Source organism: Rhinopithecus bieti, unplaced genomic scaffold (genome assembly GCF_001698545.2).
Source record: "Rhinopithecus bieti isolate Rb0 unplaced genomic scaffold, ASM169854v2 scaffold_6710, whole genome shotgun sequence".
NCBI lineage: Eukaryota > Metazoa > Chordata > Mammalia > Primates > Cercopithecidae > Rhinopithecus > Rhinopithecus bieti.
Window position 1 is genome coordinate 2,895,836 of NW_016805362.1, and position 10,740 is coordinate 2,906,575.

At 43.1% G+C, this 10,740-nt stretch overlaps 1 protein-coding gene across 1 annotated transcript in view; it reads right to left on the reverse strand.

Moving 5' to 3' along the window:
* The window catches only part of LOC108529777 (phosphatidylinositide phosphatase SAC2-like), a 55,863-nt gene extending 45,332 nt beyond the window's left edge, over positions 1 to 10,531 (reverse strand). The window contains exon 1 of the mRNA XM_017872292.1: positions 10,455 to 10,531. The gene's annotated coding sequence lies outside the window, so the exon portion shown is untranslated. The remainder of the gene's footprint in view (positions 1 to 10,454) is intronic.
* Positions 10,532 to 10,740: the final 209 nt, after the last annotated feature.

A 10,740-nucleotide genomic window follows, 5' to 3' on the forward strand; every position in this document is an offset into this window, starting at 1 on the left:
CACTGCACCCAGCTTTCCTCCCCTCTTTCTGAGGCTAAAAACTAAACCTTTAACATCGCTGCTATTGAAATCACTGAGGAAAACTGGAGTGTAAGAACAAATGGGCCGGGCGCGGTAGCTCACGCCTGTAGTAATGCCAGCACTTTGGGAGGCCGAGGCGGGCGGATCACGAGGTCAGGATATCAAGACCATCCTGGCTAACACGGTGAAACCCCGTCTCTACTAAAATACAAAAAAATCAGCCGGGCGTGGGGGCGGGCGCCTGTAGTCCCAGCTACGCGGGAGGCTGAGGCAGGAGAATGGCGTGAACCCGGGAGGCAGAGCTTGCGGTGAGCCGAGAGAGCGCCAGTGCACTCCTACGGAGCAAGACTCCGTCTCAAAAAAAAAAAAAAAGAAAAGAAAAGAAAAGAAAAAATGGGTTTATGACTAGAAAAAGGAATGACAGTGGAATAGCACATGAGGCACGCCGGCCTGCCTCTCAAGTATCTCTCTGCCTGAAAATATAAAAATCTGCCATGCCACTTAGAGATATGCTCAAGAGTAAGAAGCATACTTGTGTAACTACGCTCTGGGGAGCTCAGAACTGTGGGTCACATTCATGTGACTTGTTCAAGCATCACTTCTACCATGGAGGTGGAACCATCCGCACCAAGCAGACCGGCTCAAGACTAGGAACAAGGGAGGTGGGAAATTGTGAAGCATAAAATGTAGGGACAAGCTGAGAGGAGCAAAGAGAGAAGGATGAAGCACTCAGCATCTAGGTACCTGAGAGGAAAGGAAAAGGAACAGGAGAGAAGCAAAAACAAGATGAATGAGAAGATACCAGCGAATGTAATCCTCTAACACCATTTAGCTGCCCGCGTCTAAGACTCAAGTCTGTTAAGAGAATGGGTCGGCTAAATTATAGTTAAAGAATCTTCTAAGGGTTAACTAGGAATCTGGTCGCCGATGAAAATCTTACTTCTAGGCCAGGCGTGGTGACTCAGGCCTGTAATCCCAGGACTTTGGGAGGCCGAAGCAGGCAGATCACTTGCGAGACCAGCCTGGCCAACATGATGAAACCCTGTTTCTACTGAAAATACAAAAATTAGCCACCTTAGGGTGAGGCACGAGAATCACTTGAACCAAGGAGGCAGAGGCTGCAGTGAGCCGAGATTGTGCCACTGCACTCCAGCCTGGGCTACAGGAGCAAGACTCTGTCTCAAAAAAAAAAAAAAAAAAAAAAAAAAGGTAAATCTTACCTCTGAAAGTCAGTAACTCTGAGATCCTCGTAAATGAGAAAATGAATATAAAATGACTGTATCTGAGGCTGGGCACAGTGCTCATGCCTGTAATCCCAGCACTTTGAAAGGCCAAGACAGGCAGATTGCTTGAGCCCAGGAGTTCAAGACCAGCCTGAGCAACGTGGCAAAACCCTGTCGCTATTAAAAAATACAAAAATTAGCTGGGCACGGTGGCATGTGCCTGCATTCCCAGCTACTTGAGAAAGAGATGGGAGGATCACTGGAGCCCAGTTAGGTCAAGGCTGCAGTCTTGTCATGTCACTTGCCATGATCATGTCACTGCACTCCAGCCTGGGTAACAGAGTGAGACTCTGTCTCCAAAACAAAAACAAAACAAAAAAGACTGTATTTGGTTTTGTTTTGTTTTCGAGATGGAGCTTCGCTCTTGTCGCCCAGGCTGGAGTGCAATGGCATGATCTTGGCTCACTGCAACCTCTGCCTCCCGGGTTCAAGGGATTCTCCTGTCTCAGCCTCCCAAGTAGCTTGGATTACTAGCTACTAGGGAGGCTAGTAATGTTGGTCAGGCTAGTCTCAAACTACCAACCTCAGGTGATCCACGTGCCTCGGCCTCCCACAGTACTGGGGTTACAGGCGTAAGCCATTGCATGCGGCCAAAGAAGACTATATTTGATTTATATTTTAGATCACTTATATTTTGATAGAAATATTATGTTACAAGATTTAAATTGTACCTCAAGATATATTTATATATAATTTACATATTATAAATTTCATCCATTGTAAGGAAACAAGTCAATGATTTTAATACATGTATAGAGTTAGGTAACCAGCATCACAATACCTACATGTTTTTAATTATGTGAGTTGTCAGTAGACAATAAAACAACCTGCTTCTCCCACATATAGCTGTACACAGGCAAACTCATATCTAAACAGAAGCAATAACTAAAAGGTTTGTGCCATGACCCAGGCCTGCAGCAGAGGATGAAAGCTCTGCAGGGACCTTGTCAGACCCTCTTGTTTCTCTCCAATGTCCTTAAGGAGTGAGGTTTCCAACGGCTTTTAAGGCATGCACTAAAACAATGCATGCACTAAAACATTCACCACTAGAATATATAAAAATTCCATGTCACTAGTGCCATAGCAAAGTCTCCATAGACAGCAGAAGACTAAAATCAGTATTAAAATCATATGCATAATACACTTTACCATCTTAATGATTGAGACATCGTCACCACTTCAAAAGTGAAAGAACAGCAGATGGCGAGTACTATTTTAATGAATGAGACCTACTTGAGTGAATTTTTGTCTAGGGTTGTTCAGTACTATCAGTAGTAATTCAGTTAATTACTAAACAAAGAGCCTCTATTGCCACATTAATCAAGACTCCTGACAATTTTCTCTTCATGTAGTCCTGAATATATCGTGGGATATATTCCTTTACTAATGAATCTTTTTGCTTTTTATCTTTACTTCTTACCCTAATTGAGCTTATCCTCTTCTCAATCTTGAAAACACATTTTAACTTGAAGAGCTTTTGTGATCTATTTTAAATCTCCAGCCTAAAGCAGTCTTTTCCTGGATATCTGTGTGAAGATATGACTATACCCAGACAGTACACAGAAAATGAAGAGAAGAAACACATCAATCATGTGGGCCTTTTGCACAGCTGCATACTCTGCCAAGAACCACCTCTCCTCTCAATGCCTCCCCTCCCACCCCTGGCCCTGTCCGTATGAGATGCTTTCCATCCTAGAACCCCAGCTCCACCCATATGAGATGCCTTCCAACCAGGAGCACCAGCTCCACCCATATGAGATGCTTTCCATCCAGAAGCCCCAGCTCCACCCAGTTGGGCTCTTCTGTCATACACACCACAGCACCCCACACTTGTCTTCAGACAATTATGTTTGTAATGGTAAAACTGTGTGACTGGTAATTAACATCTATCACTCAGATTCTGAGTCTAGGTTTCTAGAAGCTTCGACCTACAGCCCCAGCTTGTTCAACCTGCAGTCCCAGCACTGAGTACAGGCCATGGGGCACAGTAGGTACTCCATAGATACTTGTTAAATCCATAAGTACTCGCTGAGTGTTTCTGAATTGCCCTGTAGTGGGCCAGCACAGAGAGACACAGCAGGTAAGCAGAATAGACATGGCCCTAACTGCTGTCTTCTTGGAGGTTATTTCCATGAGCAGACAGACAAAAAAGAAAAAGAAAAAATTAATATGTAATTGCAATTGTGATATGAAATTGACTACCATTCTTTTTTTTTTTGAGATGGACTCTCACTCTGTCACCCAGGGTGGAGTGCAGTGGTAAGATCTCAGCTCACTGCAGCATCCACCTCCTGGGTTCAAGCAATTCTCATGCCTCAGGCTCCCGAGTGGCTGGGATTACAGGCACATGCCACCGTGCCCGGCTAATTTTCATATTTTTAGTAGAGATGGGGTTTCACCGTGTGGTCAGGCTGGTCTCAAATCCCTGACCTCAAGTGACCTGCCTGCCTCGGCCCCTCCAAAGTGCTAGGATTACAGGTGTGAGCCACTGTGCACCCGGCCTTGACTACCATTTTGATTTCCTCCTGGATACTACAATGAATTTTTTTAATGTTGATTTTTCACAGATCCACACTTTTCTTTCACCTATTTGATACATTACACATCCCTCCTACTTTCTGTTCCTCATATTAGAAAATCTTGGCCAGGTGCAGTGGCTCATGCCTGTAATCCCAGCACTTTGGGAGGCCGAGGCAGATCGATCACCTGAGGTCAGGAGTTCAAGACCAGGCTGGCCAACGTGGGGAAACCCCCCCTCTCCACTACAAATACAAAAATAGGCTGGGCGTGGTGACACGTGCCTATAATCCCAGCTACTCAGGAGGCTGAGGCAGGAGAATCGCTTGAACCCGGGGGGCTGAGGTTGCGGTAAGCCGAGATCGCGTGACTGCACTCCAGCCTGGGCGACAGGGCAAGACTCCGTCTCAAAAATAAATTAAATAAATAAATAAATAAATCTCAACTGGTCAGACCAAAGTCAGATACGTTTGAGTTGTCAGAAGACAGACTACATTACACCCTGGCTGAAGTCCACCTGCCTGCAAATGTCTGAGGAAGAGGTCTTGCAACCCAGAAACAGGCTAATGGTTCTAAATAGATATTTTCTAGGCATTAGGGTACACAGAACCTTTTTTTTGGCAGAGCTTACTAAAAGGGCAGGCAATTGTCAACAAAGGATAACACAAACAAAAACAGTTTGAAATTCTTCTATCATATTTTTTAAAAGAAACATGTGGATTACAAAATAACTTTCACTAATGCTACTAATCTGTTATTACCAAAATACTACTTTTATACATTTTCACAATGTAGTCTTTAGTGACTTGTTCTGTTCTGTTTTTCATTTCTTGTTTTTTTGTCTTTTAAGACAGAGTCTTGCTCTCTAGCCCAGGCTGGAGTGCAGTGGTGCGATCTTGGCTGACTGCAACATCCACCCCCTGGGTTCAAACGATTCTCCTGCCTCAACCTCCCGGGTAGCTGGGATTATAGGCGGGGTTGAGACAGGGTTTCACCATGTTGGCCAGGCTGGTCTCAAACTCCTGACCTCAAGTGATCCACCTGCCTTGGTCTCCCAAAGTGCCAGGATTACAGGCTGAGTCACCACATCTGGCCTGTGGCTTGTTCTTATTACAGTTTTAGCAAAAATTAACACTAGAAAAATAGTCCATATTTAAAATTTGTTCAAAATTGTATAGCCACAATGTAAGTGGTTCTTGAGTAGAATATCTGATACCCATAAGGATCTTTAAGAGGGAAAAAAAATAGTAATCAGCATATACTGAATGGTTTTTTTGTTTTGTTTTTTTGTTTTTCTTGAGACAGAGTCCTGCTCTGTCACCCAGACTGGAGTGCAGTGGCATGATCCCGCCTCACTGCAACCTCTGCCTCCCAGGTTCAAGCAATTCTCCTGCCTCAGCCTCCAGAGTAGCTGGGATTCCAAGCGTGTGCCATCACACCCAGCTAATTTTTGTATTTGTAGCAGATACGGGGTTTCACCATGTTGGTCAGGCTGACCTCGATCTCCTGACCTTGTGATCTGCCTACCTCAGCCTCCCAAAGTGCTGAGATTACAGGTGTGAGCCACCACGTCTGGCTGAATGCATATTATTACCAAGAACTCACTTTATGTGAGTTTTATTAAATCTTCGCAGTAACTGTATCAAGAAACTATAATCAGTTTTGTCTTATAGATGGCAACTGAGGCTTAGATGAGGTCACCTGACTCAAGGCAATTGTGTGATCTTGCAGAATTAGTCCACATCTGGAGTGGGTTCCTAGTCAATGATATTCAAGGACTGGCCTATCACACTGAAATAAGGGCAAGCAGCAGGAAACAGCAACACCAGACTAGAAGGAATTCTTTTTGACATGCTTTTGTAATGAAGCATTTTGGTGGATATTATGTTCCTGTTATGGGCTAAACTGTGTCCCCTTAAAATTCATATGCTGAAGTCCTAACTCCTAGGACCTCAGAATATGATTATATTTAGAGACAGGGTCTTCAAAGGGGTAATTAGGTTAAAATGAGTTTGAGTGGGCCTTAATCCAAAATGACTGGTGTCATTACAAGATGAGGAAATTTAGACAGACACACAGTTACAGAGGGAAGACCACATGAAGACACAAGGGGACAGTGGCCATGTACAAGATTAGGACAGAGGCCTCGGGAGGAACCAACACAGCCAACACCTTGATTTCAGACTTGTGTTCCAGAATTGTGAGAAAATACGATTCCATTGTTTAAGCCACCCAGCTGGTGGCACTTCGCTATGGCAGCAAACTAATACAGTTCCTAAGTCACGAGCACTTGCTTCATTCCACAGAGCTCAGAGTTCAGTGACAGTCAGGAACAGCGGCATGGCTCACCCACGCCACTTTAAGACTGTCAATGACATCTGTTCAAATAAATTTATGTTCCCATCTCCCTAGGCAAGAAGAAAAATTTGTGCATTAATATGTGGAGAATAAGTAGGAGGGAAACAGGAGAGAGTTTCAGTACAGACATTTTATTCCCCTCAACCACTATCCTCCAAAGATAAGATGTTCCCAGGGAAAATGCCCGTCAAGTAATTTTCTCAATTCTTTCTCACACACAGCAGGCACATACCTCCCTTCTAGCCAATCTGACCCAGGGCAAGAGCTTTAATAGGGGGCAGGGAGAGGAGAGGAGGAGGCATCCCTGAGGACAGATAAGGAGAGTAAGTAAGATGGGTGCTCACAGGCAAGGGGCTGGGGGTGGAATGACATGGAGAGGGTTGGGAGGGAGGGAAAAGCAGCAGGGGCCCAGCAAAGAGTTTCCTTTGCTGCCTCCCCACTCTCTTTCTTTTTTTCTTTTTTTTTTTGAGACGGAGTCTGGCTCTGTCGCCCGGGCTGGAGTGCAGTGGCCGGATCTCAGCTCACTGCAAGCTCCGCCTCCCGGGTTTACGCCATTCTCCTGCCTCAGCCTCCCGAGTAGCTGGGACTACAGGCGCCCGCCACCTCGCCCGGCTAGTTTTTTGTATTTTAGTAGAGACGGGGTTTCACCATGTTAGCCAGGATGGTCTCGATCTCCTGACCTCGTGATCCGCCCGTCTTGGCCTCCCAAAGTGCTGGGATTACAGGTTTGAGCCACCGCGCCCGGCCCCCACTCTCTTTCTTAAGAGCCAAACCTTTCAAGTGATGTGACAAGAAGAAGGGGAAAAAAAGGTCCAAGGATTAGGAGAATGAAAAATTAAGAAAATTTCCCTGCCCTTTTTTCCTTTTTTATACTTTCTCCAGTTCACTCTACTCTCCACCTCTCCCTCTTTCAAAATATCCTACATCACAGGTATTCTCACTGCCTATCAACCATCTATTCTGGGACCAAAGAACAGAAAGGAGGAGCAGTACATATAAAGGGGGCTGACCACAGATGGCCATACCTTCACCACCTCCTAAATGACCATACTGTGACTGTATCACCAACTCATCAGCCATCAACTAACTTAATTTGCACATTAGTTGTAGGAGATAGCTTCTGAGCTGTCTGCCAAGTCCAAACCCTCCTGCTCTGACTTCCACCTAGAGGATTGGGACTCTGGAGCATATCTGACCTACGTGACCCTGGCCAGGAGTCCCATGGCCCAAGATGGGCAAATAAGTCTCTTACCTAGAAGTCTAACGTGGACTCACTACTCAATCTTTTCTGATTGCTGGTCAGTTTCCAGTCATTACAGGGAATATCAGTTGTCAGTTGGTTTGAGGTTAGGGGTGTCATTTTGAAGGCAGATATTTGTCCTACGTCATACAAACAGAGAAAGTCAAAAAGAGAGAAGAATAAAAGAGACATAGGAGGAGAGGCAGTTGTCAGAGACCAGCTGCCCCAATAAAGTAATCCTGGATCCTGTACAACATCCGTTTCTGTCTTGTTTTTGGTCCCTTGAGTTCTTCATAAAAAAGTGTGTGTTCTTGCATAAGCTGATAGGTTTGTATTTGCAACCAAAGAGCCTTGATAAAATAGTGATTTACAATTTACTAAACACTTGCAGGTACGATAGTTAGCTCATTTGGGACTCACAATATCCTATGGAAATGAAGAGAGCAGTTTCTTTTACCTTGTGTAACAACTTAAGATATACAGGCCCTTGAACACTGGTAGCTGTCTTCTCAGCACCCAGTCACTACCCTGAAAGGACATCCAGGTTATCCAGGAGAGAGAGGAGGACTCAAGGAGAGGCTTTGTGAGACGAGAGACATGGAGAAAGGGGCCAGGTGAAGGAGAACTAAGGCCACCCAGGCAAACTCCCAGTGAATGTTGCTACGTGAGTGACCCCAGCCAACACAACAGAGGAGAGCAGAGCGGCTCTGTCAACCCATAGAATCATGAGAAATTATAGACTGTTGTTGTTTTAAGCCATTAACTTTTGGGACTGGCTTGTTACATAACAAGAGATACATGAAATAGATGTTAGGCAGCTTCTCCTATATCTCAAAGCTAAATAAATACAGCTTGTCTTCAGGTCTCCTAACTGATTGCAGTGATTTATTCACTGTGCTAAGATGTGACTGAAAATGAGGAAAAATAACTCAAAAGTTTTATACATGTCATTTAAATAACAGAAAACGAATTTTAGCTCAGAACACCCAGCTGTGAAATTATCCTGTCAGCATGTAAATGAATTAAAAATATATGTATGTAAATGTGGACAGGTAGGAGAGTGTTATTAAAATACTTGGTTACATGGTTACACAATGACTAAATGCTTTTCTTCTCTGTGTTGAAAGAATTTTTTTAAAAAACCTACCAAATACAGAATATACAACAATGCTCATAGCAGTATTAGTTCTAATAGCAAAACAAAAAAAGAAATAACTCAATTACCCAGTGAGAGGAAAAAGAACAAATCATGATATATTCATAAATAGTGAAAATAAGGAACTACAGTTTCATGCATGAATAAATCTCAAAATATAAATAAAATAAGTGAAAGAACAAAACAACTTAATATCACTTATATAAAATCCCCAAAATACAACCCTTAGCAACATCTGTAGGAATACATATCTAATAAAAGCAAAAACGAAAACCCAGGAAATACAAAATTCAAAGTAGCAGGTTCCTTTAAGGGGAAGGAAATAGGAAACATTTGGGGAAAGGCACAGAGATGGCTCCAAACACATTGGTCATATTTCCTTCCTTTTATTTATTTATTTATTTATTTATTTATTTATTTATTTTTGAGATGGAGTTTCGCTCTTGTTGCCCAGGCTGGAGTGCAATGGCACAATCTTGGCTCACTGCAACCACCATCTCCCGGGTTCAAGCAATTCTCCAACCTCAGCCTCCCGAGTAGCTGGGATTACAGGTATGCGTCACCACGCCCACATAATTTTGGTACTTTTAGTAGAGACAGGGTTTCTCCATGTTGGTCAGGTCGGTCTCGAACTCCCAACCTCAGATGATCCGCCTGCCTTGGCCTCCCAAAGTTCTGGGATTATAGGTGTGAGTCACTGCGCCTGGCTCATATTTTAAAACAACCAAAGAATCTAGCAAAGGAAAATTAGCTTGTTCCAGATATATGTGCTTATTTCTGATACACAAAAATCAATCTAGCTCCCATATGCTTAATATTATTTTAAATAAAAGGACACACTATAGAGATATATACTCGCAATTACACAGAAATAATGGCAAAGCCTCCTATAATTCATAACTCATCAAAATCGATACCAAAGGAAAAATATTTATTTAAATGTAGTGCTTAAAATATTTCATTTAGGCCAGGCATGGTGGCTCATGCCTGTAATCCCAGGACGTTGGAAGCCCATGGCAGGAGGATCGCTGGAGGCCAGGAGTTTGAGACCAGCCTGGGCAACATAGCAAGAACCCATCTCTAATTTTAAAAAGCTCCCTGAAGCGCAAGGCACCAAAAAAGAAAAAATAAAATTTCATTTGGCCCCTTTTCGTTAGCTTTTTGGGACCTGCCTGTATAATACCTGTTATACTTTCCAACGAACAAAATTCCCTTTAAGCTCAGGACACAGGTGCCTGTCATTCCAAGTGAGGGCCTGGTGAGTGACCCGGACTTCCCATCAATCTGCCTGTCCTGGACAGGGTTCTCTGATAGGACCACACCGTGTGCTAAGAGACCCATACTCCTCTGGCAGAGCTGACTGCATCAGGAACAGACAGCCGACATAAAGCCAATCAGTCATGGTCTGCCACCTGCTTGCCTCTCCAGCTTTATTCCTACTGCTCTCCTTTGAGATCGATGCATTTGCTATATCTTTCCGTCACAGCACCTTCCACAATTATCAAATAATCATACGTTTATTTCCGTGACTACTCTTTGATACCTGTCTTTCCTCCTAAACTGTAAGCTCCATAAGGGTAGAAACAGGTCGGTCGGTCTTTGCTCATTATTGTGTTCTACCAACAAGCACGATTCCTGACACACAGCAGGTGTTCAGTAAGTTTTGTAACAGGAAGAAGTGTAATATTATGTCACCTTTTTTCTAAAGTTTTCTTTTTTATTTCATTAAACTTATATGGAAATACAGCCACTTTGAGCAGACCCAAAATTAAGACAAAGGAATCAAAGCTGTAAGAGAATCTCATGTATCCTCAAAGAGGAAAACACCAAAAAATACCACAATAAATCTGACAAGTTTAAGGAGTTTACAGAAACATACCTGAATGAAGCTGAATTTTTCCAATAACACCTTCTACCAACCCCAAACAAATGGGATTCCAGGCAAGAAGTAGATCAGTAGCTAAAAGGAAATAGGAAGCAGTGATGAGAAAATATTCACTAGAAAATATATTAAAACAATATCTTTAGCAGTGTATTAAAAAAAAAATCAATGTCCCAAAAAAGTAGTATGAATATCCAAATGGAATACATTACCATAAAGCAATTTGTGACAAAGTATTAAATGTGAGGCCTGAATAAGGCTTTGGATATAGTAAGGCTTCTGA